This window comes from Oncorhynchus masou, chromosome 31, assembly GCF_036934945.1.
Source record: "Oncorhynchus masou masou isolate Uvic2021 chromosome 31, UVic_Omas_1.1, whole genome shotgun sequence".
Taxonomy (NCBI): Eukaryota; Metazoa; Chordata; class Actinopteri; order Salmoniformes; family Salmonidae; genus Oncorhynchus; species Oncorhynchus masou.
In genome coordinates this window covers 32,551,716-32,578,027 of record NC_088242.1, presented here as the reverse complement: position 1 = coordinate 32,578,027, position 26,312 = coordinate 32,551,716, and the positions used below count along the sequence as shown (strand labels likewise).

The following is a 26,312-nucleotide window of genomic DNA, read 5'->3' as shown; positions in this document are numbered from 1 at the left end:
ATTTAAAGGCTTCGCTTTAGGGCAACTCCTAGTAATAAACCATTTATAATGGATTAGTAAATAGTTTATTCATCATTAATTAATCATTACTCCATTCATAAGATGTTTAATATAGGTCCTTATAAACCATCAGTTAAACATTAGTTAAGTCTTGTTGCGTGTCCTGATGAAAAGTGTTGAATATTTCTACTTTCTAAATGGTTTATAAGTGTTTTGAGTGACCAGTGCAATTTCTCACAAAAAGATGGACATACCATTGGTAGACATTCCAACAGTACCTGATGTTCCTTAAAAAGGTCCAATACAGTAATTTTTTATCTCAATATAAAATCATTTCTGGTTAAAAAAAAACAATTAAGTACCTTACTGTGATTGTTTTCAATTAAAATGGTCAAAAATGAACAAAAACAGCAAAGAGCAATTTCTCAAACAAGAATTTAGCTACGGCTGTCTGTGAGTGGTCTGAGTGGGGAAAACTGATAACAGTAAGGTACATTGTTACCCAGAAATGATTTTAGGCTGTATTGAAATACAAAACGCCTGAATTGGACCTTCAAATGCTTCCAGTGCTTCAGTCTTATAACCACAGACTATGTTCACACATGGCTTTGTTTGGCTGTACCTTTACTGGGCTTTTAAAAGGTAGTAACTCCTTTAAACGTAATTGAATAGTTCAGGACGATAATGTATTCAGATATTTGTTTCCTTTACCTCGTCGGCAGTCTACGGACTGCTCCTCATCTTTCATGGAATCATTCTGCCGTTTAACCGGAATCTCCTGCGACGGCATGGAATGTGTGGGATAACAAGCAGCGGTAGTTCTGCTGTTTGGGTTTTCGTCACTGGTTATTTGGCCGCACCAGGATTGGGTGAAAGCGGTGCTTTAACTTTGACTGCTTCATGCACGCGGGGAAGTTAGCGGGTGGGCGGTTGGCTGAGGGTTTCCTTTTGCGAGGGTGGCGATTTCTAACATGTATGGACCCACGGAGCTGACCAAATTCTAAGATTACACTGCTCTAAGGAGTGACTGCAATCCACACTTTGGTTTTGGTAGAAAAGTCACTGCCAAGAAATGGTTATGTTACCATTTTCGGGGGATGGGGGGGGGCATTATTTTACTCAAGTTACACATTACAATTGTGACTTTTGGAATAAAATGTTCAATATATATTCTTGAACATCCTCTTTATTTAATGCTTGTTGTTTAACCACTGATATGTCCTAGGGGGCATTTTGAGACCTTTAGGAGCATCAACCACTGTTGGAATGTCTACCAATGGCATGTCCATCTTTTTGTGAGAAAGTACACTAGTCACTCAAGACGTTTATAAAGTATCTATAAAGTATAAATAGCCCACACTTAAGACAATGCCATGCAAAGTGTTAACTGATAATTAGTAAAAGGGCATATATTAAACATCTTCTGAATGGTCTTATGAGTCATTATTAAATACTTTAAAAGTGGTTTAGAAATGTGTGAATAACTAGGTTACTAAAAATGTACAAATGTGGGAGTAATGATCAATAAATGATGAATAAACTATTTACTGCTCCGTTATAAATGCTTTATTACGAGGAGTCATTCTGAAGTGATACCACATATCAGTGTTGAACAAAGTTCATAATCAGATATTACTTGTAAGACTTGAGAGATGTTAAATGCATTGTTTTTCTATTAACCTCAAACTTAAGCAGAACTCCTTTACCAGTGACCAGAGACAAAGCTATGACCTGTGCATGCTTCATAGGGCTTCATATGGCTTTATAACGCTTCATTTGGCTTCTTAGGGCTTCATAAGGCTGTAATAACCATATTTTGAGGGAAATGAATCGATATGTCCGATCGACATGATGACTTGCTCTTGATGCGTCTCCAAGAGCAACCATCTCTCAGCTATCTCATGTCCTCTCTCTTCATCCGACTCTTCCTTTCATCCTCCTTCATCGTCTTCTTTTCCTCCTCCTCTCTTCCTCCAGCCCCCCATTTCCACAGTATATCTCAGGCTTTGTTCATACTTACAACACGCTAACATTACGATTAACGTGTATATTATCATCCCACCGACGACTCATATGTATGCGTGTGTGTGTCTGTGTATTTGTGTGTGTGTGTGTTTGTGTGTCCAGGCCGCCAGCTGACCATCTTCAACAGCCAGACGACGGTGACGGTGGGAAGAGGAAAGGAAGCAGGTCAGTTCCAGGGTCAGATGGCCGGTCTCTACTACAACGGACTGAAGATACTCAACATGGCCGCCGAAGGACACGCCCACATCCGCCTGGAGGGCAGCACACGATTGGTTGGGGACATGCCCTCCTCCATCACGCCCCAATCCAGCGCTGCCGCCGGGGCAAACCGGTCAGACCCCGCCGCCAATGCCGGCGACATCACCACGACAACCGCCACAAACAGGAAGCAAGGAGGAGGAACGACGCAGCAGGTAGGAAACTAACTATGACACTAAGGCATAAACATGCTAATTGAGCAAATCATAACCTCACAGATATAGATACTATAAACTGTATCTGCTATTACCTGTCAGGAGGTTATGGTGAACAGGCTCTCTTTGTTTGTGTGTGGAGAGGGATTCTGAGTTATGAAATAGTCTGACGCACTCTAAAAAATAATAATTTCCAATGATGCGAGTTGCCATGGAGATAGTGAACCCTCTTAGATATTCTTTCTCTCTCTCTTTCTCTCACTCTCTCGTGCTCCAAAGTGTATAGCTCCTTTGTGTATACCTCAGACATAAATAATGGAATGTGAGCAGAGCCTCAGGCATCAATAATATATCTAGATGGATGGAGGGTTTGAGTGATGGAGTGAGACACAGTGTTCCTTTTTACACTTCAGACGTGTGTGTGTGTGTGTGTGTGTGTGTAGTTGGTGGTGGTGTAACTGGTTTGCAGAGAGCATTGCAAATGAGTCAATATCCCAAGATGGGAACTAGGTCAGACAGAATGTATGCTCGATATGCTGCAGTGTGTGTGTGTGCATGCGTGTGTGTGTGTGTGTGTTGCAGTGAGTGTGTGTTTAATAAGAAACACTAATCTGGTGCTGGGGTTACCAAGCAACCAAGCTGTATTCAACAAGTGTTCATGGACACACACAAACATATAGAGGTAACATGTAGGCTGTACTTAGTTACAGTCGGTTGCAGCAGAGGGAGGAGCAGTGAAACCACTTAATGGTGGATCAGAGCAAGTAATCGATTTTGTGATTGTGCGCGTGACGCGTGTGTACATGTGACGTGTGTGTGTGTGTGTGCGCGTGGCGTGTGTGTGATTTTGAGTGTGTTTGATGTGTTTCTTCCTGCTGCCATGAGTTTAGTGAGACTCTCTCCTAGGAGGTCAAGAGTTATTAATAATGTAAAAGAGTGTGTGTTTGTGTTTTGCTCCAGTCTGCTCCGACTCACTTTGCTCAGTTTAGTTTGGGTGTTATCGGTGTGTTTTTGTGTGTGTGCGTGTGTGTGTCCATGTGTGTTATATGGGTAGAAGCATCACTCTCTCTCTCTCTCAGCAGTGGTAGGTAGTCAGCGTATCAGTACATATGCAGAATAGCTCCTCTTCTCTCCGTGCTGACAGAGCTGCAGCCAACAGAGTGTGTGTGTGTTGAAGTAGAGCAGTGTGTGTACACCGTGTGTGTGTGTGTGTGTGTTATGTGTGAGCTAGGCAGTCAGGCAGGCATGGACGCTCGCTGGCATTGTTCGGCTGCTCAGGTACTGATTTTACTCCTTCAGCATGATACCATCTTTCGCCTTCATCTCTCCATCCCTCCCTATTCTCTCTCACTCTTTCTTTCACTATCCGTCTCTTTCCTTTTCGATTTTCTCTTCCCCTCTTGCTTTATCTCTCGCTCTCTACCTTTCTTCGTCTGTGCTGGAAGGTGGCATGCATCGCTGCCAGACAAAGAGAGGGAGAGATAAGGCTGTAGAAGAGAGACGGAAGACGGGAGAGAAAAAGAGATGAGGCTATAGGAAGAGGTTGGCATGCATTGTTCAGGAGTGTGAGTGTGCATCAGTGGAACAGACTCACTTTTAATTGGCAACTTAAAGGGCTGTGGTTTGATTGGCAGGTCGGTAGTTTGATTGACATGTGAGTAGAGGTCAGCTGAGGAGACTGTTCCGTTTGGAGTCTAGAATGAGTCGGAGTCATTAGAATCCGTCTGGAATAGAGTTTGGAGGGGTTACAGTTAAAGGTGTTGAAAGGGCATTCATCTAAACATCTGCTTACAGTTGCTCTTGACCAATCACGCTCAGGCATTTGGGATCATGGGCACCCTATAAGCAGACAGCGTTATGTTTACTTTTCTCCCGGGACTTTTGATTGTCTAATTAGCAAAAGTGAAATCTATCACATCGTTGCAAGAAGTACCTGGCTGATGTAGCCATTAATGCGAGGTTAGCTTCTATAGTGCCTTTTACTAGACTTCAATAGTGCTGCATTTCTGTTATCTTGGGATGCATTACGCTAAATGTATTTGCATAGATTTTTTTGTGAGGGTGTTTGTGGGTTCTAGTCCCGTTCTATGTTGGGTTCTAGACCTGTTCTAGATTTGGATCTGCTGTTTTCTCCAGTCCCCATACTGAGGTTAGTTATGACTACTGCAATGCATCACTCTCCCATTTTAATACACCGCGGACTCTGTGTGGGTTTAAAACACGCACTCACACTCTCGCTCCCACACAAACACACACGCTTATGCACACACACACATTTCTCAGCTGTAAAGTCGAAGCAGGCGATATTTAATAAACTCATGAATATGCACACTCAATTAGCATGACGTTAACTTAAGCTGCAACACTTTGATGTCTCCTTCCTTCTCTCCTCATGCTTTTCCTTGTCCTATCCTTTGTCCATCTCTCCCTCCATGACTCTTCCATCTCTTTCTCTTCTTCCACCTGTCTCTCTCCCAACACAGCTCTTTCTTTTTCTCTCCCAACCTCCATTACTTACATCACTCTCTCTCACTCTTATCCTCTCTCTCTCTCTCTCTCTCTCTCTCACTGGGAAAGAACACAGAACGCTAGTCTTCTGTCATATACGAAGTCCAGGTTAACGCCCTGATAATCTCTCTCTTTCTGTCTGGTGGTGAGTGCCAGTGTTTCAGGTCTCTCAGTGAAACACGCCCTTCGTTTTAACGGCCTGAACTTAGAGTTGCCATGGCAACAGGCGGGAGAGTAGGGGAAGCGAGAGGGCGCTGCCAATGAGAGAAAGGGTGGAGGAGGAGAGGAAGTGGAGAAGCATTGTTCAGCTGAGAGAGAGTGAGGAAGGAGGGGGATTGGCCAAAGGAGCATCTTCCCAACTTGTTTTGCTCAAAGAGCAGGGCATGGACATGAAGGATTCATAGTTACTGCACTGTATGGTACACTATTGGTTAGTTACTTTATTATAGTTAACTTATATGTACACACAGTCCTCAGAGATCAGCAATCAGCACATCGGTGGACCACTATAAAGGGGAGGAAGGAATGTGGGAGAAGATGGGGTAAAGGAGGAAGGGGAGAGCCAGAGAAGGAGAGGGGAGGAGGAGGAGATGGATATGTGATCCCTTGTGATTAGATCCCAGCTCGTAACCAACACCTCTCTCCTCCTCTTCTCTCTATCTCACTTCCGTTCTCTCGCTTTCTCTCCACCTCTCTCTTCACAATTTGGCAGTTTGGAAGTTTGCCAGGACTCGGGGAAAAAACATATAGATTTCTGTAAATCCAAAGTATATTTGACTTCAAGTTGAGAGTTTTTTGGGTTCTGTTTGCAGAAAGAGAGGAGCTCTCTGGAAATACTTTACATGTCAATAACATGTACATGAAAGGCTCCAGTGATCCATAAGTATGACAAAAAACAAAAGTGTGTGTTTAATGATACATTGTCTCTCTCCAGTCGACAGACGACCTGCTGGTGGCATCAGCTGAGTGTCCCAGTGATGACGAGGACATTGACCCATGTGACCCCAGCTCTGGTAATATATACCATATACAGTACATACTACTACTGTACTACCACACTACTACCCTCACACACGAACAGTATTGCTAGTAGACTAGAGAAACATTTATTGCCCTCACACACTAACAGTATGGCTAGTACACTGGAGAAACATTTACTACCCTCACACACTAACAGTATGGCTCGTAGACTAGAGAAACATTTACTACCCTCACACACTAACAGTATGGCTCGTAGACTAGAGAAACATTTACTACCCTCACACACTAACAGTATGGCTCGTAGACTGGAGAAACATTTACTACCCTCACACACTAACAGTATTGCTAGTAGACTAGAAAAACATTTACTACCCTCACACACTAACAGTATGGCTCGTAGACTAGAGAAACATTTACCACCCTCGCACATAAAACAATATGGCTGGTAGATTGGTTAAAAATGTACTACCCTCACACACTAACAGTATGTCAAGTAGACTAGATAGACATTTTCTACCCTCACACACTAACAATATGGCTAATAGACTGGAGAAACATTTACTACCCTCATACACTAACAGTTTGGCTTGTAGACTGGAGAAACATTTACAACCCTCACACGCTAACAGTATGGCTAGTTGACTAGAGAAACATTAACTACCCTCACACACTAACAGTATGGCTCGCATACTAGAGAAACATTTAAAACCCTCACACACTAACAGTACGGCTCGTAGACTAGAGAAACATTTATTACCCTCACAGACTAACAGTATGGCTCATAGACTAGAGAAACATTTATTACCCTCGCACACTAACAGTATGGCTCGTAGACTAGAGAAACATTTATTACCCTCACACACTAACAGTATGGCTTACAGACTGAAGAAACAATTATTACCCTCACCCACTAACAGTATGGCTTACAGACTGAAGAAACATGTATTACCCTTACACACTAACAGTATGGCTCATAGACTAGAGAAACATTTATTACCCTTACACACTAACAGTATGGCTCGTAGACTAGAGAAACATTTATTACCCTTACACACTAACAGTATGGCTCATAGACTAGAGAAACATTTATTACCCTTACACACTAACAGTATGGCTCATAGACTAGAGAAACATTTATTACCCTCACACACTAAGAGTATGGCTCGTAGACTAGAGAAACATTTACTACCCTCACACACTAACAGTATGGCTCGTAGACTAGAGAAACATTTACTACCCTCACACACTACCAGTATGACTCGTAGACGAGAGAAACATTTACTACCCTCTCACTCTAACAGTATGGCTCGTAGACTAGAGAAACATTCACTACCCTCACACACTAACAGTATGGCTCGTAGACTGGAGAAACATTTACTACCCTCACACACTAACAGTATTGCTAGTAGACTAGAAAAACATTTACTACCCTCACACACTAACAGTATGGCTCGTAGACTAGAGAAACATTTACCACCCTCGCACATAAAACAATATGGCTGGTAGATTGGTTAAAAATGTACTACCCTCACACACTAACAGTATGTCAAGTAGACTAGATAGACATTTTCTACCCTCACACACTAACAATATGGCTAATAGACTGGAGAAACATTTACTACCCTCACACACTAACAGTATGACTCGTAGACTAGAGAAACATTTACTACCCTCACACACTAACAGTATGACTCGTAGACGAGAGAAACATTTACTACCCTCACACACTAACAGTATGACTCGTAGACTAGAGAAAAATTTACTACCCTCACACACTAACAGTATGACTCGTAGACGAGAGAAACATTTACTACCCTCACACACTAACAGTATGACTCGTAGACGAGAGAAACATTTACTACCCTCACACACTAACAGTATGGCTAGTAGACTGGAGAACTATTTTCTGCCCTCACACACTAGCAGTATGGCTAATAAACTGGAGAAACATTTACTACCCTCACACACTAACAGTACGGCCACTAGAAGGGAATAACATTTACTTCACTCACATACTAACAGTATGGCTCGTAGACTGGAGAAACATTTACTACCCTCACACATAAAACAATATGGCTAGTAGACTGGTTAAAAATGTACTACCCTCACACACTAACAGTATGTCAAGTAGACTAGATAGACATTTTCTACCCTCACACACTAACAATATGGCTAATAGACTGGAGAAACATTTACTACCCTCACACGCTAACAGTATGGCTAGTTGACTAGAGAAACATTAACTACCCTCACACACTAACAGTATGGCTCGTATACTAGAGAAACATTTAAAAACCCTCACACACTAACAGTATGGCTCGTAGACTAGAGAAACATTTATTACCCTCACCCACTAACAGTATGGCTCATAGACTAGAGAAACATTTATTACCCTCACCCACTAACAGTATGGCTTACAGACTGAAGAAACATGTATTACCCTTACACACTAACAGTATGGCTCATAGACTAGAGAAACATTTATTACCCTCACCCACTAACAGTATGGCTTACAGACTGAAGAAACATGTATTACCCTTACACACTAACAGTATGGCTCGTAGACTAGAGAAACATTTATTGCCCTCACCCACTAACAGTATGGCTTACAGACTGAAGAAACATGTATTACCCTTACACACTAACAGTATGGCTCATAGACTAGAGAAACATTTATTACCCTCACACACTAAGAGTATGGCTCGTAGACTAGAGAAACATTTACTACCCTCACACACTAACAGTATGACTCATAGACGAGAGAAACATTTACTACCCTCACACACTAACAGTATGACTCGTAGACGAGAGAAACATTTAATACCCTCACACACTAACAGTATGACTAATAGACTAGATGAACATTTACTACCCTCACACACTGACAGTATGGCTCGTTGACTCGAGAAACCTTTACTACCCTCACACACTAACAATATGGCTAATAGACTGGAGAAACATTTACTACCCTCACACACTAACAGTATGGCTCGTAAACGAGAGAAACATTTACTACCCTCACACACTAACAGTATGACTCGTAATCGAGAGAAACATTTACTACCCTCACACACTACCAGTATGACTCGTAGACGAGAGAAATATTTACTACCCTCACACACTAACAGTATGACTCGTAGACGAGAGAAACATTTACTACCCTCTCACTCTAACAGTATGGCTAGTAGACTAGAGAACTATTTTCTTCCCTCACACACATTATGGCTAATTGACTGGAGAAACATTTACTACCCTCACACACTAACAGTATGGTTAATAGACTGGAGAAACATTTTCTGCCCTCACACACTAACAGTATGGCTAATAAACTGGAGAAACATTTACTACCCTCACACACTAACAGTACGGCCACTAGAAGGGAATAACATTTACTTACATTTACATTTAAGTCATTTAGCAGACGCTCTTATCCAGAGCGACTTACAAATTGGTGAATTCACCTTCTGACATCCAGTGGAACAGCCACTTACAATAGTGCATCTAAATCATTTAAGGGGGGGGGGGTGAGAAGGATTACTTATCCTATCCTAGGTATTCCTTGAAGAGGTGGGGTATCAGGTGTCTCCGGAAGGTGGTGTTTGACTCTGCTGTCCTGGCGTCGTGAGGGAGTTCGTTCCACCATTGGGGGGCCAGAGCAGCGAACAGTTTTGACTGGGCTGAGCGGGAACTGTACTTCCTCAGTGGTAGGGAGGCGAGCAGGCCAGAGGTGGATGAACGCAGTGCCCTTGTTTGGGTGTAGGGCCTGACTTCACTCACATACTAACAGTATGGCTCGTAGACTGGAGAAACATTTACTACCCTCACACACTAACAGTATGGCTCGTAGACTAGAGAAACAATTATTACCCTCACCCACTAACAGTATGGCTTACAGACTGAAGAAACATGTATTACCCTTACACACTAACAGTATGGCTCATAGACTAGAGAAACATTTATTACCCTTACACACTAACAGTATGGCTCGTAGACTAGAGAAACATTTATTACCCTTACACACTAACAGTATGGCTCATAGACTAGAGAAACATTTATTACCCTTACACACTAACAGTATGGCTCATAGACTAGAGAAACATTTATTACCCTCACACACTAAGAGTATGGCTCGTAGACTAGAGAAACATTTACTACCCTCACACACTAACAGTATGGCTCGTAGACTAGAGAAACATTTACTACCCTCACACACTACCAGTATGACTCGTAGACGAGAGAAACATTTACTAACCTCACACACTGACAGTATGACTCGTAGACGAGAGAAATATTTACTACCCTCACACACTAACAGTATGACTCGTAGACGAGAGAAACATTTACTACCTTCTCACTCTAACAGTATTGCTAGTAGACTAGAAAAACATTTACTACCCTCACACACTAACAGTATGGCTCGTAGACTAGAGAAACATTTACCACCCTCGCACATAAAACAATATGGCTGGTAGATTGGTTAAAAATGTACTACCCTCACACACTAACAGTATGTCAAGTAGACTAGATAGACATTTTCTACCCTCACACACTAACAATATGGCTAGTTGACTAGAGAAACATTAACTACCCTCACACACTAACAGTATGGCTCATATACTAGAGAAACATTTAAAACCCTCACACACTGACAGTATGGCTCGTAGACTAGAGAAACATTTATTACCCTCACAGACTAACAGTATGGCTCATAGACTAGAGAAACATTTATTACCCTCACACACTAACAGTATGGCTCGTAGACTAGAGAAACATTTATTACCCTCACACACTAACAGTATGGCTTACAGACTGAAGAAACAATTATTACACTCACACACTAACAGTATGGCTCATAGACTAGAGAAACATTTATTACCCTCACACACTAACAGTATGGCTCGTAGACTAGAGAAACATTTATTACCCTCACCCACTAACAGTATGGCTTACAGACTGAAGAAACATGTATTACCCTTACACACTAACAGTATGGCTCATAGACTAGAGAAACATTTATTACCCTTACACACTAACAGTATGGCTCGTAGACTAGAGAAACATTTATTACCCTTACACACTAACAGTATGGCTCATAGACTAGAGAAACATTTATTACCCTTACACACTAACAGTATGGCTCATAGACTAGAGAAACATTTATTACCCTCACACACTAAGAGTATGGCTCGTAGACTAGAGAAACATTTACTACCCTCACACACTAACAGTATGGCTCGTAGACTAGAGAAACATTTACTACCCTCACACACTAACAGTATGACTCGTACACGAGAGAAACATTTACTACCCTCACACACTACCAGTATGACTCGTAGACGAGAGAAACATTTACTAACCTCACACACTGACAGTATGACTCGTAGACGAGAGAAATATTTACTACCCTCACACACTAACAGTATGACTCGTAGACGAGAGAAACATTTACTACCCTCACACACTAACAGTATGGCTAGTAGACTGGAGAACTATTTTCTGCCCTCACACACTAGCAGTATGGCTAATAAACTGGAGAAACATTTACTACCCTCACACACTAACAGTACGGCCACTAGAAGGGAATAACATTTACTTCACTCACATACTAACAGTATGGCTCGTAGACTGGAGAAACATTTACTACCCTCACACATAAAACAATATGGCTAGTAGACTGGTTAAAAATGTACTACCCTCACACACTAACAGTATGTCAAGTAGACTAGATAGACATTTTCTACCCTCACACACTAACAATATGGCTAATAGACTGGAGAAACATTTACTACCCTCACACGCTAACAGTATGGCTAGTTGACTAGAGAAACATTAACTACCCTCACACACTAACAGTATGGCTCGTATACTAGAGAAACATTTAAAAACCCTCACACACTAACAGTATGGCTCGTAGACTAGAGAAACATTTATTACCCTCACAGACTAACAGTATGGCTCATAGACTAGAGAAACATTTATTACCCTCACCCACTAACAGTATGGCTTACAGACTGAAGAAACATGTATTACCCTTACACACTAACAGTATGGCTCGTAGACTAGAGAAACATTTATTACCCTCACCCACTAACAGTATGGCTTACAGACTGAAGAAACATGTATTACCCTTACACACTAACAGTATGGCTCATAGACTAGAGAAACATTTATTACCCTCACACACTAAGAGTATGGCTCGTAGACTAGAGAAACATTTACTACCCTCACACACTAACAGTATGACTCATAGACGAGAGAAACATTTACTACCCTCACACACTAACAGTATGACTCGTAGACGAGAGAAACATTTAATACCCTCACACACTAACAGTATGACTAATAGACTAGATGAACATTTACTACCCTCACACACTGACAGTATGGCTCGTTGACTCGAGAAACCTTTACTACCCTCACACACTAACAATATGGCTAATAGACTGGAGAAACATTTACTACCCTTACACACTAACAGTATGGCTCGTAGACGAGAGAAACATTTACTACCCTCACACACTAACAGTATGACTCGTAATCGAGAGAAACATTTACTACCCTCACACACTACCAGTATGACTCGTAGACGAGAGAAACATTTACTAACCTCACACACTGACAGTATGACTCGTAGACGAGAGAAATATTTACTACCCTCTCACTCTAACAGTATGGCTAGTAGACTAGAGAACTATTTTCTTCCCTCACACACAGTATGGCTCATAGACTAGAGAAACATTTATTACCCTCACCCACTAACAGTATGGCTTACAGACTGAAGAAACATGTATTACCCTTACACACTAACAGTATGGCTCATAGACTAGAGAAACATTTATTACCCTCACCCACTAACAGTATGGCTTACAGACTGAAGAAACATGTATTACCCTTACACACTAACAGTATGGCTCGTAGACTAGAGAAACATTTATTACCCTCACACACTAAGAGTATGGCTCGTAGACTAGAGAAACATTTACTACCCTCACACACTAACAGTATGACTCGTAGACGAGAGAAACATTTAATACCCTCACACACTAACAGTATGACTAATAGACTAGATGAACATTTACTACCCTCACACACTGACAGTATGGCTCGTTGACTCGAGAAACCTTTACTACCCTCACACACTAACAATATGGCTAATAGACTGGAGAAACATTTACTACCCTCACACACTAACAGTATGGCTCGTAGACGAGAGAAACATTTACTACCCTCACACACTAACAGTATGACTCGTAATCGAGAGAAACATTTACTACCCTCACACACTACCAGTATGACTCGTAGACGAGAGAAACATTTACTACCCTCACACACTAACAGTATGACTCGTAGACGAGAGAAACATTTAATACCCTCACACACTAACAGTATGGCTAATAGACTGGAGAAACATTTACTACCCTCTCACTCTAACAGTATGGCTAGTAGACTAGAGAACTATTTTCTTCCCTCACACACATTATGGCTAATTGACTGGAGAAACATTTACTACCCTCACACACTAACAGTATGGTTAATAGACTGGAGAAACATTTTCTGCCCTCACACACTAACAGTATGGCTAATAAACTGGAGAAACATTTACTACCCTCACACACTAACAGTACGGCCACTAGAAGGGAATAACATTTACTTACATTTACATTTAAGTCATTTAGCAGACGCTCTTATCCAGAGCGACTTACAAATTGGTGAATTCACCTTCTGACATCCAGTGGAACAGCCACTTACAATAGTGCATCTAAATCATTTAAGGGGGGGGGGGTGAGAAGGATTACTTATCCTATCCTAGGTATTCCTTGAAGAGGTGGGGTTTCAGGTGTCTCCGGAAGGTGGTGATTGACTCTGCTGTCCTGGCGTCGTGAGGGAGTTCGTTCCACCATTGGGGGGCCAGAGCAGCGAACAGTTTTGACTGGGCTGACCGGGAACTGTACTTCCTCAGTGGTAGGGAGGCGAGCAGGCCAGAGGTGGATGAACGCAGTGCCCTTGTTTGGGTGTAGGGCCTGACTTCACTCACATACTAACAGTATGGCTCGTAGACTGGAGAAACATTTACTACCCTCACACACTAACAGTTTGGCTAGTTGACTCGAGAAACCTTTACTACTCTCACACACTAACAGTATGGCTTAAAGACTAGAGAAACATTGACTACCCTCACACACTAACAGTATGACTCGTAGACTAGATAAACATTTACTACCCTCACACACTAGCAGTTTGGCTAGTTGACTCGAGAAACCTTTACTACTCTCACACACTAACAGTATGGCTTAAAGACTAGAGAAACATTGACTACCCTCACACACTAACAGTATGACTCGTAGACGAGAGAAACATTGACTACCCTCACACACTAACAGTATGACTCGTAGACGAGAGAAACATTTACTACCCTCGCACACTAACAGTATGGTTAATAGACTAGAGAACTATTTTCTTCCCTCACACACATTATGGCTAATTGACTGGAGAAACATTTACTACCCTCACACACTGAAAGTATGGCTAGTAGACTGGAGAAACATTTACTTCACTCACACACTAACAGTATGTCAAGTAGACTAGTTAGACATTTTCTACCCTCACACACTAACAATATGGCTAATAGACTGGAGAAACATTTACTACCCTCACACACTAACAGTATGGCTAGTAGACTGGAGAATCATTAACTACCCTCATACACTAACAGTTTGGCTTGTAGACTGGAGAAACATTTACTACCCTCACACACTAACAGTATGACTAACAGACTGGAGAAACATTTACTACCCTCACACACTAACAGTATGACTCGTAGACGAGAGAAACATTTACTACCCTCACACACTAACAGTATGACTCGTAGACGAGAGAAACATTTACTACCCTCACACACTAACAGTATGACTCGTAGACGAGAGAAACATTTAATACCCTCACACACTAACAGTATGGCTCGTAGACTGGAGAAACATTTACGACCCTCACACACTAACAGTACGGACACGAGAAGGGAATAACATTTACTTCACTCACACACTAACAGTATGTCAAGTAGACTAGATAGACATTTTCTACCCTCATACACTAACAATATGGCTAATAGACTGGAGAAACATTTACTACCCTCACACACTAACAGTATGGCTAGTAGACTGGATAATCATTAACTACCCTCATACACTAACAGTTTGGCTTGTAGACTGGAGAAACATTTACTACCCTCACACGCTAACAGTATGGCTAGTTGACTAGAGAAACATTTATTACCCTCACACACTAACAGTATGGCTCGTAGACTAGAGAAACATTTATTACCCTCACACACTAACAGTATGACTAACAGACTGGAGAAACATTTACTACCCTCACACTCTAACAGAATGAATCGTAGATGAGAGAAACATTTACTACCCTCTCACTCTAACAGTATGGTTAATAGACTAGAGAACCATTTTCTTCCCTCACACACATTATGGCAAATTGACTGGAGAAACATTTACTACCCTCACACACTAACAGTATGACTCGTAGACGAGAGAAACATTTAATACCCTCACACACTAACAGTATGGCTAATAGACTGGAGAAACATTTACTACCCTCACACACTAACAGTATGGCTCGTAGACTAGAGAAACATTTATTACCCTCACACACTAACAGTATGACTAACAGACTGGAGAAACATTTACTACCCTCACACACTAACAGTATGACTGGTAGACGAGAGAAACATTTACTACCCTCACACACTAACAGTATGACTCGTAGACGAGAGAAACATTTACTACCCTCACACACTAACAGTATGACTCGTAGACGAGAGAAACATTTAATACCCTCACACACTAACAGTATGGCTAATAGACTGGAGAAACATTTACTACCCTCACACACTAACAGTATGGCTCGTAGACGAGAGAAACATTTACTACCCTCACACACTAACAGTATGGCTCGTAGACGAGAGAAACATTTACTACCCTCTCACTCTAACAGTATGGTTAATAGACTGGAGAAACATTTTCTGCCCTCACACACGAAAAGTATGGCTAGTAGACTAGAGAACCATTTTCTTCCCTCACACACATTATGGCTAATTGACTGGAGAAACATTTACTACCCTCACACACTAACAGTACGGCCACGAGAAGGGAATAACATTTACTTCACTCACACACTAACAGTATGGCTCGTAGACTGGAGAAACATTTACTACCCTCACACATAAAACAATATGGCTAGTTGACTGGTTAAAAATGTACTACCCTCACACACTAACAGTATGTCAAGTAGACTAGATAGACATTTTCTACCCTCACACACTAACAATATGGCTAATAGACTGGAGAAACATTTACTACCCTCACACAATAACAGTATGGCTTAAAGACTAGAGAAACATTTATTACCCTCACAAACTAACAGTATCGCTCGTAGACTAGATACACATTTACTACCCTCACACACTAACAGTTTGGCTAGTTGACTCGAGAAACCTTTACTACTCTCACACACTAACAGTATGGCTTAAAGACTAGAGAAACATTGACTACCCTCACACACTAACAGTATGACTCGTAGACGAGAGAAACATTTACTACCCTCACACACTAACAGTATGACTCGTAGACGAGAGAAACATTTACTACCCTCACACACTAACAGTATGGCTCGTAGACGAGAGAAACATTTACTACCCTCACACTCTAACAGAATGAATCGTAGATGAGAGAAACATTTACTACCCTCTCACTCTAACAGTATGGTTAATAGACTAGAGAACCATTTTCTTCCCTCACACACATTATGGCAAATTGACTGGAGAAACATTTACTACCCTCACACACTAAAAGTATTGGCTTGTAGACTGGAGAAACATTTACGACCCTCACACACTAACAGTACGGACACGAGAAGGGAATAATATTTACTTCACTCACACACTAACAGTATGTCAAGTAGACTAGATACACATTTACTACCCTCACACACTAACAGTTTGGCTAGTTGACTCGAGAAACCTTTACTACTCTCACACACTAACAGTATGTCAAGTAGACTAGAGAAACATTGACTACCCTCACACACTAACGGTATGACTCGTAGACGAGAGAAACATTTAATACCCTCACACACTAACAGTATGGCTAGTAGACTGGAGAAACATTTACGACCCTCACACACTAACAGTACGGACACGAGAAGGGAATAACATTTACTTCACTCACACACCAGCAGTATGTCAAGTAGACTAGATAGACATTTTCTACCCTCATATACTAACAATATGGCTAATAGACTGGAGAAACATTTACTACCCTTACACACTAACAGTATGGCTAGTAGACTGGAGAATCATTAACTACCCTCATACACTAACAGTTTGGCTTGTAGACTGGAGAAACATTTACTACCCCCACACGCTAACAGTATGGCTAGTTGACTAGAGAAACATTTATTACCCTCACACACTAACAGTATGGCTCGTAGACTAGAGAAACATTTATTACCCTCACACACTAACAGTATGACTAACAGACTGGAGAAACATTTACTACCCTCACACACTAACAGTATGACTGGTAGACGAGAGAAACATTTACTACCCTCACACACTAACAGTATGACTCGTAGACGAGAGAAACATTTACTACCCTCACACACTAACAGTATGACTCGTAGACGAGAGAAACATTTACTACCCTCAAACACTAACAGTATGACTCGTAGACGAGAGAAACATTTAATACCCTCACACACTAACAGTATGGCTAGTAGACTGGAGAAACATTTACTACCCTCACACACTAACAGTATGGCTCGTAGACGAGAGAATAATTTACTACCCTCACACACTACCAGTATGATTCGTAGACGAGAGAAACATTTACTACCCTCACACACTAACAGTATGGCTCGTAGACGAGAGAAACATTTACTACCCTCTCACTCTAACAGTATGGTTAATAGACTGGAGAAACATTTTCTGCCCTCACACACGAAAAGTATGGCTAGTAGACTAGAGAACCATTTTCTTCCCTCACTCACATTATGGCTAATTGACTGGAGAAACATTTACTACCCTCACACACTAACAGTACGGCCACGAGAAGGGAATAACATTTACTTCACTCACATACTAACAGTATGTCAAGTAGACTAGATAGACATTTTCTACCCTCACACACTAACAGTATGACTAACAGACTGGAGAAACATTTACTACCCTCACACACTAACAGTATGACTCGTAGACGAGAGAAACATTTACTACCCTCACACACTAACAGTATGACTCGTAGACGAGAGAAACATTTAATACCCTCACACACTAACAGTATGGCTAATAGACTGGAGAAACATTTACTACCCTCACACACTAACAGTATGGCTCGTAGACGAGAGAAACATTTACTACCCTCACACACTACCAGTATGATTCGTAGACGAGAGAAACATTTACTACCCTCACACACTAACAGTATGGCTCGTAGACGAGAGAAACATTTACTACCCTCACACTCTAACAGAATGACTCGTAGACGAGAGAAACATTTACTACCCTCACACTCTAACAGTATGGTTAATAGACTGGAGAAACATTTTCTGCCCTCACACACGAAAAGTATGGCTAGTAGACTAGAGAACCATTTTCTTCCCTCACACACATTATGGCTAATTGACTGGAGAAACATTTACTACCCTCACACACTAAAAGTATGGCTAGTAGACTGGAGAAACATTTACGACCCTCACACACTAACAGTACGGACACGAGAAGGGAATAACATTTACTTCACTCACACACTAACAGTATGTCAAGTAGACTAGATAGACATTTTCTACCCTCACACACTAACAATATGGCTAATAGACTGGAGAAACATTTACTACCCTCACACACTAACAGTATGGCTAGTAGACTGGAGAATCATTAACTACCCTCATACACTAACAGTTTGGCTTGTAGACTGGAGAAACATTTACTACCCTCACACGCTAACAGTATGGCTAGTTGACTAGAGAAACATTTATTACCCTCACACACTAACAGTATGACTCGTAGACGAGAGAAACATTTACTACCCTCACACACTAACAGTATGACTCGTAGACGAGAGAAACATTTACTACCCTCACACACTAACAGTATGACTCGTAGACGAGAGAAACATTTAATACCCTCACACACTAACAGTATGGCTAATAGACTGGAGAAACATTTACTACCCTCATACACTAACAGTATGGCTCGTAGACGAGAGAAACATTTACTACCCTCACACACTAACAGTATGACTAACAGACTGGAGAAACATTTACTACCCTCACACACTAACAGTATGACTCGTAGACGAGAGAAACATTTACTACCCTCACACACTAACAGTATGACTCGTAGACGAGAGAAACATTTACTACCCTCACAAACTAACAGTATGACTCGTAGACGAGAGAAACATTTAATACCCTCACACACTAACAGTATGGCTAATAGACTGGAGAAACATTTACTACCCTCACACACTACCAGTATGATTCGTAGACGAGAGAAACATTTACTACCCTCACACACTAACAGTATGGCTCGTAGACGAGAGAAACTTTTACTACCCTCACACTCTAACAGAATGACTCGTAGACGAGAGAAACATTTAATACCCTCACACACTAACAGTATGGCTAATAGACTGGAGAAACATTGACTACCCTCACACACTAACAGTATGGCTTAAAGACTAGAGAAACATTGACTACCCTCACACACTAACAGTATGACTCGTAGACGAGAGAAACATTTACTACCCTCACACACTAACAGTATGACTCGTAGACGAGAGAAACATTTACTACCCTCACACACTAACAGTATGGCTAATAGACTGGAGAAACATTTTCTACCCTCACACACTAACAGTATGGCTCGTAGACGAGAGAAACATTTACTACCCTCACACACTAACAGTATGGCCCGTAGACGAGAGAAACATTTACTACCCTCACACACTAACAGAATGACTCGTAGACGAGAGAAACATTTACTACCCTCTCACTCTAACAGTATGGTTAATAGACTGGAGAAACATTTTCTGCCCTCACACACGAAAAGTATGGCTAGTAGACTAGAGAACCATTTTCTTCCCTCACACACATTATGGCTAATTGACTGGAGAAACATTTACTACCCTCACACACTAACAGTACGGCCACGAGAAGGGAATAACATTTACTTCACTCACACACTAACAGTATGTCAAGTAGACTAGATAGACATTTTCTACCCTCACACACTAACAATATGGCTAACAGACTGGAGAAACATTTACTACCCTCACACACTAACAGTTTGGCTAGTAGACTGGAGAACCATTTACTACCCTCACACACTAACAGTATGGCTAGTAGACTGGAGAAACATTTACTACCCTCACACGCTAACTGTATGGCTCGTATACTAGAGAAACATTTCAAACCCTCACACACTAACAGTACTGCTCGTAGACCAGAGAAACATTTATTACCCTCACACACTAATAGTATGGCTCATAGACTAGAGAAACATTTACGACCCTCACACACTAGCAGTATGGCTAATAAACTGGAGAAACATTTACAACCCTCACACACTAGCAGTATGGCTAATAAACTGGAGAAACATTTACGACCCTCACACACTAGCAGTATGGCTAATAAACTGGAGGAACATTTATTACCCTCACACACTAACAGTACGGCCACTAGAAGGAAATAACATTTACACAATAATAGTATGGCTCGTAGTCTAGAGAGGCATTTACCACCCTCACACACTAACAATATGGCTAGTAGACTGGTTAAAAATGTACTACCCTCACACACTAACAGTATGTCAAGTAGACTAGATAGACATTTTCTACCCTCACACACTAACAATATGGCTAATAGACTGGAGAAACATTTACTACCCTCACACACTAACAGTTTGGCTAGTAGACTGGAGAAACTTTTACTACCCTCACACACTAACAGTATGGCTAGTAGACTGGAGAATCATTAACTACCCTCATACACTAACAATATGGCTAGTAGACTGGAGAAACATTTACTACCCTCACACACTAACAGTTTGGCTAGTAGACTGGAGAAACATTTACTACCCTCACACACTAACAGTATGGCTAGTAGACTGGAGAATCATTAACTACCCTCATACACTAACAATATGGCTAGTAGACTGGAGAAACATGTACTACCCTCACACACTAACAGTTTGGCTTGTAGACTGGAGAATCATTAACTACCCTCACACACTCACAGTTTGGCTAGTAGACTGGAGAACCATTTACTACCCTCACACACTAACAGTACAACTAGTAGATTAGAGAAACTTTTAGGTTTAATGTGCGTTAGGTTTATCCTGAGATCACACACTTGCGGAATTAATGCAAGTGAAACTATGGAGCACTGTTCTATATCCTTTTCCATGAATAATACTAATAATACATGGAATTTATATAGAGCTTTTCAAGAATTTCAAATACGCTTTACAGTTTCAAATAGAACAAAAACCAAAGCAAAAACTGCAGACTAAACAGAAAGATGGACAATGATGGCAACTAACATGGAGAAAAATGTTGGACAATGCAGACAACTCTCACTGTCCCCCTTTCCCTCCCCCTCTCCCGTCATCCTCCCTCCAGCAGCCCACCCCCCTCTCCCAGAGGTCAAGCCGTTCCCAGGGACATCAGAGGGAGTGAGGGAGTCCAGCAGCACCACCGGCATGGTGGTGGGCATCGTGGCAGCCGCCGCCCTCTGCATCCTTATCCTGCTCTACGCCATGTACAAGTACCGCAACCGGGACGAGGGCTCGTACCACGTGGACGAGAGCCGCAACTACATCAGTAACTCTGCCACCCAGCCTAACGGCAGCACCAAGGACAAGCCGCTGGGCATCGCCAAGATCTCCAAGAACAAGAAGAACAAAGACAAGGAGTACTACGTGTGAGAATTGGAGGGACACCCTTATGACATTTACATATACACATATACACATCTACACTTATACAGACATATGCACACATACAGGAGGACATGCCCTGAGACGCCCGCACACACACACACACACACACACACACACACACACACACACACACACACACACACACACACACACACACACACACACACACACACACACACACACACACACACACACACACACACATAAAAGAAACACACAGAGACAAAGAGACTGCCATGAGGGCAGAGACCCATCCTGTACAGTAATAATAACCACTAACCACATCCTCTCTGTGTGAGGCCTGTGTTCGACCAGAATAACCGTAATGACAAGCAGAGTAATCACCAGGTCGACTCCTGGTACAGGACCAGTAAAGAGCAGTTTTTTTCTCAAGGACTAGCCCCTGTCTCTCCCTGCTATAAACTGTCCTGTAGACTCAGAGGGGGAGGGGGCAGGGGGCAGACTGGGAACGAACACCAAAAGAAAAGACTAGTGTTCTGTCGTACGGAGTCAAAATCAGTATATCCAAATTAACACCCTGATAAACTCCCAGTAAACTCCCAGTTTCAATTTTGTGTAAGGCTGGTGTTGTCCAATGGGGGAACACCAGATTACCTGAACCCTGCCCTTAACCCTTGCCCACCAGTCAGCAGAATGGACGTTACCACGCCAATAAGACCGGAAGAGTCACACCCACCAGGGTTGCCATGGTGGCTCTGTTTGCCCGACTCGCTGGGGAGGGGCGGAGTAGGGCGTGTACGTGGAAAAGGGAGCTGTGTGTGTTTGAAATGTTGCCGGGACATTTATTTTCAAATGTTATACAACGTATGTTACAACGTTGTATCAACCCATCCAGACTATGAAAACGAGAGACTTTGACTCCTCTGGAGAGGAGACCAGAGACACCAGAACTACCTACCTACCTACCTACCTACACAACATACAACACACACACTCACACCTCCTACAACACCACAAGAGCTTCATTACCAGAGCTTCATCCCTGACCGGTGGCAACGATATCTGCGATAATGATGATATTATTATGATAATGCTGATGTCAATGATGAAGAAAAAGAAGAATGAGGATGAACATGTGGGCAGTTTAGACTCTTTGGGGAAATTGTTGCACGTTGAATTATCTTACTCCATGTGTTTCTAACAGAGCAGAGACTACAGGGGTTACTCCTAAACCCAGTACAGCCATAACCTACCACCTGGCTCACTGAAGCCTACCACATGATCCACCACCTGGGCTTATAATAACCTACCACCTGGCTCACCGAAGCCTACCACATGATCCACCACCTGGGCTTATAATAACCTACCACCTGGCTCACCGAAGCCTACCACATGATCCACCACCTGGGCTTATAATAACCTACCACCTGGCTCACCGAAGCCTACCACATGATCCACCATCCGAGGGCCAATTATTACAGGGCTTAATAGTGACAGACAGACAACACAACAGGATAAGCTAACTTCAGAAATAACATCATATAGCAATCATCAATAAGAAGACAGGACAAATGCTGTACACACAACAACGTTCCATCCCTTCCAACACACAGCAGAGTGTGACCAGGCTCCAGGGTCTCAGAGAGCCAGGTTGGTGTGTTTGTTTTGGGTTGTGGTTTAGTGAGTAACCCTGGTGTAAAGGCTGGGTATGTCCACCTGCCACAGGCCCAGCCCCGTTTTAAAGCCTGTCCTATAGACAACTATACGTGCTCTGATGAACGTTTTATATTACAAAAAAAAAATGTCTGTAAAATAATCAAAAACAGAATACTAAGTGTTATCATGTGTTTCTATAATGATAGAGCTGAGCTGTTCATGATGCCATTGGCTAATAGAATTTGAGTTGCTTTACTTTCATTGGCCCTCCCTCTCCGAGCATCCTGTGTGTTCACATTGGTTGATTGTCCCTCTCGTTGTCCATGTGATCAATTCCAGCCAGCCAGGAGTAGGGGGGTGGGGGCGGGCTCTGTGGAGAAGGTTAAAGGTGTGACTATGATGTCATTCAGTGCATGTCAGACTGTGTAGGTCTCAAATGGCAGATGTTTAAAGTAGTGCACTATTAGTGCTAACCCTAAAACTACATGGCTCTGATCAAAAGTAGTGCACAGGAAATAGGGTGCCATTTGAGACACAAACCTACTGTAAGAACAGAGTAAATAGAAATTCACTGTCCAGAACAGGCAGTAGTCTCCATTGTGACTAATCTGGACATTGTATTTCTAGCTTTTGTCGGCAAGCACGCTCCCCCGGGTCATCCAAGCAATATTGCCAACCAATCACATGCATGGGAATCAGACTGGGGGCGGGACATAAAGCATTAAAGACATAGTAGTAATAAAACCTAAAAATTTGACAGAAAAATGTAACTAATTGATTCCTTCTCTTTATCTATCCCTTTATCCCTATTTCTCTCTGTTCTTCTCTCCCTCTCGTCGACGCCTCTCTTCCTCTCTCTTTCTTTCTCCCTTTCTCCTCTCTCTGTTTCTATCTGAAGTGAAGGAGGAGCATTGAACTGTGGTGTTCTTCATCTAAGTGTTCATTTAGCCTTTTGATTTTATATATATACAATTTTTCTACAGTATTTTACTTTTATTTTTATTGTTACAGTTCTTTGAAGAACATAAAGTGGAACTTTATTATGAAAAATAGTTTTGAAGATCAAACGAGTCAATAAAATATTACCCAAGTGAAGTTACCTTAACTTTTATTCTATTCTCTTCTATTCAAAAATATGACATAAGTGAAGTTATTTAGCAAATTTCCTACACAACAATATTGTCACGCCCTGACCATAGAGATCCCTTGGTTCTCTATGGTGAAGTAGGTCAGGGCGTGACTAAGGGGTGTTCTAGTATGTCTATTTCCATCTTGGTGCTAATATGGTTCCCAATTAGAGGCAGCTGTTTATTGTTGCCTCTGATTGGTGACCATATTTCGGTAGCCATTTCCCCACCTGTGTTTTGTGGGATATTGTTTGTGTTTAGTTGCCTGTGTGCACGTCATGACTTCACGTTTCGTTGTTTTGTTGTTTCTTTATTGTTTTGTTTGTTTCACGGACATTAAAAAGATGTGGAACTATACTCACGCTGCGCCTTGGTCTGCTCATTATGACGATCGTGACAGAATATCCCACCATGCAAGGACCAAGCAGCGTGCCATGGAGTTGGACATGGGAGGAAATCATGGAAGGACACAATACCCTTCCTTGGCGGGAGTCGCCAAGGAGCATGGAAGGACAGCAACGACGCCGAGGACCACGGCCACAGAAACCCCAAGGTTTGTTTTGGGGGGGACAATAGGGGTTGCCGGTCGAGCCGAGGAGAGTGCCAGAGCCCGCCTGGGAGTCGATGGAACAATGTGAGGGAGGATACCGGAGAGAGGGGTTAGCAAGGAGTAGGCTGCAACTCTGGCGGGCTGAAGAGCAGTCCAGTGCCATCTGTGCCGGCTCCACGCACCAGATCACCAGTGCACCACCCCAGCCCAGTATGTCCTGTGCCAGTTCCTCGCACTCGCCATGAGGAGCGTGTCGTCAGAGAAACCCCAATATTTTTTGTGGGGGGGCACATGGAGCTGGCGGCTGAGCCGTGGGAAGAGCCAGAGACCGTCAGGGAGGCGATGGAGAAGTTGAGAGAAAGTTGAGCGAAATGTTATGTAGGTGTGTTCTGCATGGCATCCGACCTGAAGAGCCTGTCAGCAGTCTGGTGAGTCCTGTGCCAGCTCTCCATACCCTTCATGAAGTGTGTGTCACCAGTCCGGTACCACCTGTGCCGGCTCCATGCACAAGGTCTCAAGAGCGCCTCCCCAGTCCGGTATGTCCTGTGCCATCCCCACACTCGCCCTGAAGTGTGTGTCACCTGTCCAGTATCACCTGTGCCGGCTCCACGCACTAGGCCTCCAGTGCGCATTCACAGTCAAGAGCTTCCGGCGACGGTTCACAGTCGGGAACCTCCCGTGACGGTCAATGGTCCAGAACCTCCCGCAACGGTCAACGGTCCAGAACCTCCCGCAACGGTCCAGAACCTCCCGCGGCGGTCAACGGTCCAGAATCTCCCGCAACGGTCCAGAACCTCCCGCGGCGGTCAACGGTCCAGAATCTCCCGCGACGGTCAGGGTCCAGAATCTCCCGCGACGGTCAACGGTCCAGAACCTCCCGCGGCGGTCAACGGTCCGGAGCTTCCAGGCAAGGCGTCCGGTCCAGCTCCAGGGCAGGAGCCTTCCTCTGCGCCGATGCCCAGTCCAGGCATGGCATTCAGCCCGGCACCATGGCCGGATCCGGGGTCTGGGCGGGAGCTACGACCTGCACCGGAGCCGCCGCCGACACTAATCACCCCCCACCCTCCCCATTTGGTTTCAGA

At 42.7% G+C, this 26,312-nt stretch overlaps 1 pseudogene; it reads left to right on the top strand.

Annotated features, from left to right (window-relative positions):
- Nucleotides 1–24,652, top strand: part of LOC135523826 (neurexin-1a-like) — a 74,766-nt pseudogene extending 50,114 nt beyond the window's left edge.
- Nucleotides 24,653–26,312: the final 1,660 nt, after the last annotated feature.